Source organism: Tupaia chinensis, unplaced genomic scaffold, assembly GCF_000334495.1.
Source record: "Tupaia chinensis unplaced genomic scaffold, TupChi_1.0 Scaffold139952_1, whole genome shotgun sequence".
NCBI lineage: Eukaryota > Metazoa > Chordata > Mammalia > Scandentia > Tupaiidae > Tupaia > Tupaia belangeri.
Genome location: NW_006199830.1, coordinates 1,316,830 through 1,326,985, shown reverse-complemented (window position 1 = coordinate 1,326,985; position 10,156 = coordinate 1,316,830). Strand labels below are relative to the sequence as shown.

The following is a 10,156-nucleotide window of genomic DNA, read 5'->3' as shown; positions in this document are numbered from 1 at the left end:
CCCCCCCTCCCCCCCCTCTCTCTCACTTTCAAATGCTCTATAACAAATATATATATATATATATATAAATCAACCAGTAGGTGGAGTGGTAGTTAAGGTGCTGGACTCCTACATGGCCAACTGTGTTTCCAGTCCCAGACTTGGCAACTTGTATATTCACACCAGGCATGTGTGCATGCATCCCCAAAATCCTAAGAGGAGAATGGAACAGAGGAAATTGCAGCATGGCCATCCCCCTACAGGTGATTTCTCACTTTCTCACCAGCTCACTCACTCATTTTCTCTCTCTCTCCCTCTCTCTCTCTCTCTCTCTCTCTCTCTGGTGAGCACACACATCCCATAGCACAAACCTGAAAAAAAAAAAAAAAAGAAATTATATATATAATGTGTGCGTGTGTGTATTGGGTTGTTGGAAAAATCAAGACGTAGTTTCCTATGCAAAAATGAATGCACCGTGTCCGGGCGCGTGTGCGTGCATGCCCAAGATCCTGAGAGGAGAATGGAGAAGGGATTGTGGCGTGGCCATCACCCCTGGGGGGGGATTTCTCACTTTCTGTCTCTCTTCTCTGTCTGTCTCTGTCTGGTGAGCGCATGCGCCCTATAGCAAAAATGCACCATTCATTACTTTTCCACAAAATTTCCATTCAGTATTTCACACACACATGTACACTCATACACAACATATTAATGAGATACACTTTCCCCCACAAATAAGGCATCATAGTTCTTCTTCTTCATCTTACCTTATCTTTATTGTGAGGAAAGTCATTTTAATCTTACGTATTATTAGTAACTTTTTTTATGAGTTTAACCTTAAAAAATAAAAAGATATATATGAAAGTTCTGTGTAAAGAGTAAAGGGAAGTACATAACTATTGTTATTTTATTTTAGTTTTAGTTTGTGCTGTAGGGTGTGTGCATTCGCCAAAGAGAGACAGTGAAAACACCCCCTTCCCTAGGGGATGGCCATGCCACAATCCCTTCTCCATTCTCCTCTCAGGACTCTGGGCACACATGCACATGCACCTGGAGTGATTTTCAAACTGCCAGCTACGGAATTCAAACTATGGAGTTGGCCATGTGGGATCCAGCTACCTTAACCACCATGCCTCCTATTTGCCTTAGCTTTTAAGACTTCTGGATACAGGATCTACGTTCTCACCAAAGTATTTTTGCTATGCCTTTTTAAAAAAATATGAGTTTCTTTATATTAACCCTAATATAACTCATGAAAGAAAGATTCTACATTGGTCTTGAAGTTCAAGAGCAATTGACCAGTGCAATACCTGTTTACTTTTTACTCATTGATTTTCTTTTTGTCATGGGTGCATACCGAAGTATAAGTATTACTCAGATTGATCTCACCATCATATTGCCTGGCACCCAGCCCTAAATGTATAAAATGTTCAACTTGATTGGAACATTAAAGCCTCTTGTGAGGCAAGGAGAGAGAGATCACAGTTATACCTGAAAACCTGTTTCTTCTTTTGAGGGAGCTGGGTAATTTTGAGATAGTTTGGAATAAGAACCCTCCCTCAATCTCTTCCTGCCACATACTTAAAAACCAGAATCAATACCTAGAGTTAAGAAGAAAGTCTCAAGTCCAATACAGCTCAGTAAGGTAGAAAGCACAGTTGACCATGTGGAATGTAGGCCCCTTAGCCACCAGGACTGGCCCATCTGGCATGTTTTTGAAGCCTCTAGAGCCAGGTCTTAAACCACAGTTGGCCATGTAGTATTTGGCTGCCCCAAGCACCAGGCTACAGAGCTGGTCCATACTACAGATTTTTAAAAGTAACATTTAAATTACCTATAATCCCTTTACCCACTGTACATACTATGTTCACTGTATATACCACTGTTAGATTTTTAGTATTTAATATATTTCCTTCCAATCCTTTTTCTTTAATTTTTATATACTTCTCTTGTTTTCAATAAAGTTTTTCTAAATTGTCAGATACCTGAAAGCTAAAAAAGCAAAAGCTCTTCTTTGCATTTGTCATGCTATGAATAAACAAGGGAGAGGTATGGTGGAAATTAAATAGGCAAAATAAAATGACTTTGATTTGTTAGTAGGGTTGATTATTGGAATGAGATTGTACATGCTTCTCTCACAACTTACTTTAGGAAATGAATGCTACACTATGATTACGATTCCAGTTAGATCTATACAGAAACATATATGAAGTAGCAATTGCTGCTATAAAATGTATGATACATTCTAAAAATGACTCCTACGTCTCTGTTTTTGAGGTGAGAAAAAAATATACTATATATACTATGGTTGAATTAAGCAATCAGAATGAATTTCTTTTTAGAAAAAAGAAATCATTAAATGGAATCTTCCTGGTTAGGCGTAATGGGGAGACAAAGGTGTTTTCCGGAGGATGCCACTGACGTTCCCGGACTACCTTTCTGTTTTTCCAGTTTCCAAAAGCAGAAGCAGGGGCAGCTTCGGCAAACCATACTGCTTCACCCTTCTGGGCACCAGTGTTTGCACTAAGGAAGAAAGTTATTCTCTTGCCCAGAACCTCTCTTGAGATAATGTTGGATTTTCATTAACCTCCTATATTAGCATTGATTTTGATCCAAACAAGAGACTTCAGGTTCAATTACTATTCTGGCTCAATGTTAATAAGCTGGGAGAAGTCTACTCCTCGGTCTTCATCAGACTCAATCTTTCTTATTGATATGCTACCTCTTGTATTTTGATAATAAAATCACTGAGCTTTTCCTTGTCATCCAGTTTCCTAAACCCATCCAAACTGGCATAAATTGTGGATCTCTCTGTGTCTTTTTACTGTCAGGGCACTAGAAGAAACCCCAGCTGGCTCCCAGCATTGGTTATACTCTTAAAAGTCTTGTTTCTTCCCCATCAGTTTCTGCTTTTTCCATTCTTAACAACAACCAGAATATTCCCACCTACTTGGATACACCTATTTTCTCCTCTGTTGCCTCCTTTTTCCTCCCTTTCTCTACTGCATTGTATAATTTTTATAGCATCAGTAAAGCCTATTAAAGAAAGGTGGGACAAAAAAACAGTTTTCTATAGTTTCTTTTCTTTTTAACTTAAAAAATCCTCTTTTAAACATATGAGAGGACTTTAGGAAGGTTGTGGGAAAATTAAATTCGAAGATGGAAATATAAAATCTATTTCTCAACATTACCTTTATCAAATTCAAGACACTTTATAAGTGATGATACCAGTCATTTAGTCCATTCCTGAAGAACTGAGGGTCCTGGGAATTTAACCGTGTTAATGCAGTGTATATATATATTAACATATATATATATATATATATATACGTATACTTATATATATACGTATATATATATTAATATATATATATATTATTAGTATTATTGAAGAAAATTGATGCCTTTTAAAGTTTTTTTAAGAGTAGGAAACAAGATTTCAGAAGGAGCCAAATCAGGATTTTGAGGTAGATGCCTAATGATTTCCCATCAAATCCTGACCTTTTCCAGCAAACTCCTGTTTCAGCTTGTTCATAATCAATTCTAGTTTCTCAGCTTCAGCTGTGGCACTGAGAGGCCCCTCCAGTTCATTCCGTTCCCACTAAAGCAGCACTGAACACCTAGTTTTACTTATAGCTTAAGATAACAGCCTGTGAAACACAGCCTATTGCGGGGTGGGGAAGGGGGTGTTGAGGGGGAGGCATTTCTTGGCTGTTGGGTTGTTCTTTCTAATTGGTTCATATAAAGGTGATAAAGTTCATCTATCCCATATTGTCTTTCTCTTTGAAAGCATGAAGAATCATAAAATAGAACACTGCCAGTCAGCTTTATAATCTTAAATTTCAAACAATACACTGATGAATTATTTATGTTATAGAATGTGTTTTCAATAACATGTATTATAAAATGGAATGAATGAATATCTATACATGCCCTGAACTTTCAGTAGTGCATACTGATAATCGGGGTAACCTAGCATCCTTTGGCCTGGTAGGGTTACAAGGCAATCACTTCTTCCTCTTGGTTTTTTTCTGCATTATGTTCTCCACCACTCAGCTTACTACTTTTTTCCTAGAGCCTGCCAGGAGACATTCTTTGACTTTAAGTTGCCCACAGTGCTTATTTCTCAAAACAGTCAAGTTAGGGTCTATAAATTTCACTTGTCATACTGCCTTCCAGCCATACTAAATTAGGCTTTAATTCGCAATTAGTAGAAAGTTATAATTCCATAGAAAAGAGAACATTTTTTATTAAATGGTCATTATTTAACATCATAATTTTACAAAATGATTGCTATGCAAGAAACTAATTAAGGTAACTCAAGTTTTCCAGTCCTTGAAAATATAGGCATGAGGAAAAGGTGGAAGTTTTTAAAAATAAACAAAAATATAAATAAAAATCTGTGTAGCTCCTGCTACAATGACAAGAAAAATTCTTCTCAAATCACTTTATTTGTATAGTTACACAAATGTCCAAATTTTGCCAAAGATTCTTGCCATATCATAATCTCTGAGATCAAGTGCATTGTTTGCATAGTGATAGTCTTTTACTAAAACTCTAAAAGAACAACAAAAAGCCAAGAGCAGGCCTTTCATGATCTTTGATTGGTGGGCATTATGGAAGAAGAGGATGGGGTGATTTTCAGGTTCTTGATTTTTTTTAACTATTTAATTGTATTTATTTATTATTATTATTTTCCAATTTGCTACAGAGCATATATGCTCACTAGAGCAAGACGAGTCAGGGGAGGGAATAAGAAAGCAAGTCATCAGGTCCGGACTTGTAAAACATGTGGGAGTCCAGCATCTTAACCACCATGCCACCTGCTGGCTCCCAGGTTCTTGCTATTAATGACAAAATATGTTAAAACTTAACTCAGCACTGATAGCAAGAGACAAGATGATCCATAGTCCTTTAGCCAAAACTTATGGAGCCAAATATATTTTAGAATTCAATTTTTAAAAAAAGTAACATTGTGCAGGTATCGTATGGGGTATAATATAATATATAGTTATTCACATTAAATGAAATTTTTAAAAAGAGATATAAATAGTCTCGTTTCAATTTGAGTCAGATAGTATGACCATAAAATTTGGGTTAGGTCATTTGTTGCGGATAAAAAGGTTATGAAAAACTGAATTTTCAGTACTTTTAAGATTTCACAATGACAGATAAAAATTAAGGGGCCATTGGGGCTGGCAGGTGGAGTGGTTAAAGATGTTGGACTCTCGCATGGCTGACTGGTTCAAGTCTCAGATCTAGCAGCTAGCTTTCTCACTTTCTCTCCCTCTCTCTCTCTCTTTCTCTGATCAAATTAATAATAATAAGGAATAAAGTAAAATACAATAATTCTTTAAAATAATTAAGGGGCCATTTTATCCTCGGACCACTCTTGGACATTTTATTGTATTTATACACCTAACCCAGACATATCCATAAAAGACATTATCTCTGCTTCTCTCCAAGTCATTTCTTTATATTGTTCTAAACAAAATACTTGGCTACACAGTTTACAGAAGGTATTTCCTGTCCACTGGGCTGAGTATTCACACAGGAGAGACAGAGCTGAACTGTTTTATAATTGTTGTCTTATTTAAGAAGTCCATACGGGTAGTACTCTCCCTAGATGTATCTGCTAGCAGTTTCCTGTGTATCTTTTCAGAGATAATTTTACATGTCGATCTTGGCTATGAATATGATTGCATGTACTCTAGAACTGCCTCTGTTTTTACATTTGTTATACAGTGCTCCATTACATGGGTGTGCCATAATACAGTTATCCAATCTACTAGTGAACAGATATTTGGGTTTTTTTCACTCCTTGTGACTGTAAACAACGCTGCAATGAATATTCCTATACCTGTCATTTATGTATGTGTGAGGATAAATTCCTAGAAATGGAATTGTGGATGACAGATACATTCATTTTAAATTTCAATAGATATTGCCAAATTGTTTCAATAAATAGACAATTCATACCCTCACCCATGATCTGTCAAAGTGCCTATTTTATCACGCCTTCAATGATATAATTAAAAAGTTTAATTCTTTGCCAGTCTAATAGGTAAAAATTTTATTCATAATTATATTTCTCTTTTTATGACTGAAGTTTTTTATTTGAGTCATTTGTATTTTCTACAAACCATCGTTTTATCTTTTGCCCATTTTTCAAGTCAGTTATTAGTTTGCTTTACTTATAGATGCTCTTTACATATGAAGAAAAGTAGTCTTGTAATAGGTCACAAAACTTTTCTTAGCTTATCTGTTGTCTTTTGACTTTAGTGTATTGCATATTTTTGTCCATACAGAAAATTCTCCCATACAAATGATGCCTCAGGTCTTTGATTGGTTTTATCTTTGCTTTGTCTTTGATCATTTCACTCTGCATACATTCCTATAACAGTTGTTATGATAGCTTTAATGGCACATTTATTTAGACTTCTTTCTGATCCTTCTGTCCCTTTCTCTGCCTACATCCCGCTTCCTTATGACAATTTTAAAGTATTAGTTATAATAGCTCCCATTTTTTTTTTGAGAGAGGTTTTTGCTATAGGGCACATGTGCTCACCAGACAGACAGAGAGAGACAGAGAGACAGAAAGCGAGAAATCACCCCTCATGGGGGATGGCCACGCCGCAATCCCTTCTCCTCCGTACTCCTCTCGGGATCTTGGGTGTACACGCACCCGTCGTGAGTTTTAACCCACCGGGTCTGGGACGCGAACCACAGTCGACTACGTGGGAGTCCAGTGACATAGCTATTGCGCTAATTGCTGGTCCCAATAGCTCCCATTTATTGAGCATCTTATTGTGCCAGGCATAGTGCTAAACACTTTATGTTATCACAGTTCCTTAGAAAGGTAGGCATTGTTAATTTTACCCCTATTTTACAAAACAACTGAAGCTTAGAAAAATTAATTGCCCAAGGTTATGGTTAGAAATAGGTAGAACTAGGATTCAAATTCAGTACCTGACTTCAGAGCCTGACCTCTTCCCACTACCTTAAATGTGATATTTTTATGAAGAATATTAATTAGGTGTCATTACCAGAAATATAGTGAGTTATGATTAGCTTTACTAGGATGACTAACATATCATTCTCCTAGAATGATAGTCTCAGGCTTAAAGATCCCCAGATTCTTTCATTGTTAGTCACTTTGTTACACGTGTCTCATTGATGTCAGAAAAAAACAGACCATTTAAAATAGTTCTAAAAAGAAGAGTCATTTCTTGGTAGTATGTATACATGGGAACTTAGCCCATTAAAGTGTTCTGTTTTGCTAAATGTTTAGCTGTAGCTTTCTTTACATGATAATGACTTGTCAGAGTAAGAGTGTCATCTACTGCATCCACTTTTAAAAGCCTCAATACAACCGATGATATTAACTTCACAGGTCTGGAGGTTGGAACCTCAAAACTAGCATAGAAATAGAAGTTAAGCCTTTTAGCCAACAGAATCCCAGTTTAACTGGAGCTGCAAAATTAAAAGCATGAAGAAGCCAGAAGAGGGACCAGCAGTTAGCATAATAGCTATGTCGCTGGACTCCCATGTAGCAGACCACAGTTCAAGTTCCGGACCCGGTGGCTTAAACTCATGCTGGGCACGTGTACGTGCATGCCCAAGATCCCGAGAGGAGAATAGGGGAGAAGGGATTGTGGCGTGGCCATCCCCCCCTGGGGGGTGATTTCTCATTTTCTGTCTCTCTGTCTCTGTCTTTCTGGTGAACACACGCGCCCTATAGCAAAAAACCTCTTAAAAAAAAAAAAAAAAGAAGAAGAAGAAGAAGCCAGAAGAGAACCTGAAAGGAATCTACCCTCTTGAGACTTCTATTGTCAGAGTGATGCCTGTACACTCTGTGCCCTGCTGTAGACTCAAGATTGGCTGGCATGAATGTGAAGAAAAAACTACCTATCACATATGAATATCTGAAACCTCTCTGGTTCAGAATCTCAAAAATGAAAAAAGTACTATTCTAGATCCTTATGATGATGGCTAGTTTATGGCTTAGTGAAAGCAACCCTCATTTGAGCTATTTCATTTAAAGGTTCCTAACCCATCACTGTGTCTTGCCATTTATTTCTGCTTACTGAAGCAAGTTGTATTGACATTATCTTATATGTATATAGTGCAAGAGCATTCTTTAAAGGAAGGTTTTAAAGCAAATTACCCTTAAATTAGCACTAATGACCAAATACTGATTTTTTTTTCTTCCCTTTAGATACCAGAACAGGAATACTAAACACAAAATTTAGGTAGAGTAAGATAGTAGAAGTTGAGGAATTATTCAAAATTAGGACAATGGCATATCCATAAAATCAGGACACTGCTGCAATTTAGAAGAATTAGGTAGGTCTGTATTGTGAAATGCTCACAAAAAAATGCTGGTAAGTAAAAATGTAAATCATAGGTCAGTACATAAGCAAGGTCTAATTTGTTCACAAATGCATGTGCATCTCTTTCTGTGTGTTCGTGTATGCACATGTATGCATAAAATTGTACGAATAAAGATTTGGAAGCATATATACTAAACTATTACAAGTGATCTTTGGGAAGAGGCATGAGATTGGCATTCAGGTGGGGGGATAGAGTATTGAAAGGACTTATATTTTTATGTAATTTTATGTATTTCTTTCTTTTTTTTTTTTTACTTTGCCAGAGGGCACGTGTACTTGCTGAAGAGAAACTGAGGTGGGGGACAAGGGGAGATTCGAAAGAGTACTCTCTATGAGGAATGCTCATGATGCAATTCCTTCTTATTGCCCCCCCCTTTTTTTTTTGATTTTAGACACATGTGCACACACTCCCAGCAAGTTTCTTACGCTGCTGATTCCAGGAGTCAAACAGCACAGCCAGCCATGTGGGATTTAGCTCATGTAACCTTTAGGCCACAGGCTAGCCCATATTTGAATTTGTGTAATATAAATGTGTATTAGTTGAACAACTGAAAATATTTTAAGAAAATAATTAGGATAGTCTCATTATTACTTATTGAGTACTTAACATTAGGAATATAGTGGTAAGGGCCAGTGGGTGGTACAGTGGTTAAGGCACTGGATTCCCACATGGCCAAGCATGGTCAAAGTCTCAGTCCTGGCGGCTTGAAAATCATCCCAGGTACATTTGCATGCATGCCAAAAAGTCCCAGGAAGATAATGGAGAAGGGATTGCGGCATGGTCATGCCCCCCTTGGGGGTAGTTTCTCACTTTCCCTCTATCTCTGTCTTTCTCTCTGGCAAGCACATGCCCAATGGCAAAAACCTAAAAATGTAAAAATACAGTGTTAACCCAAGCAAACATATTTCATGCCCTTATAGTGCTTCCAGTCTAATGAAGGAGAAAAATATAAAACAAACCATACAAGTAAATAATTTCAAATAGCATTCCAATAAATACTATGAAGGAAAAGAATAGAGTATTAGGAGAAAAATATAACAATCTAATTTAGATAGTGGGAAGTGATATGTAAGTTGATTTCTGGTAGGATGAATAATAGTTATCCACAGGCCAGCTGCTGGCAGTGGTTAAGGTGGCTGGATTCTACCACGGCTAACACTGTGTGGTTTGAGTCCCAGTGCTAGAGAAGCATACCAGGCACATGTGTGTGCACGCACATGCTCAGAATCCTAACAGGAGAGATGGAGGAGACGGGATTGTGGCATGGCCATCTCTTGTAGGGCGAGGGTGAGGAGGTCCTTTTTCACTTTCACTCTTTCTCTCTGTTTCTGACAAGTGTATGCACGCTCTAGAAAAGGAAAGGAAAGGAAAGGAAAGGAAAGGAAAGGAAAGGAAAGGAAAGGAAAGGAAAGGAAAGGAAAGGAAAAGAAAGGAAAGGAAAGGAAAAGAAAGGAAAAAAGAAAGAAAGAAAGTTAGTTATCCAGGGGAAGAATTGGTAGATTGTTTGTAATCAAGTACTTACCTTATTCTTCTTAGATAATACATATATACTATACATGCTCTTTTCTATTAAAAAGAGAGAGAGAGAGAGGGGGGAGGGGAACGCATTGAAAGAGGAAGAACATTCCTAAAGATGAAACAGCAAATATGATGGTCTCAAGGCTGGAACTAAATTTTCCATTCCAAAAATAGACTTATAGCTGGATTATAATGAGTGAAGCAGAGAGTCATGTGAAATGAGAAAGGAACAGCAGACAGGGACAGGACATTCAGGGTCTTGCTGCCT

General features: G+C 37.3%; 1 protein-coding gene across 4 annotated transcripts in view; it reads left to right on the top strand.

The window, feature by feature from the left end:
• The window catches only part of KIAA1328 (KIAA1328 ortholog), a 283,315-nt gene that overhangs the window by 252,240 nt on the left and 20,919 nt on the right, over positions 1–10,156 (top strand). The gene's annotated exons all lie outside the window — the stretch shown is intronic.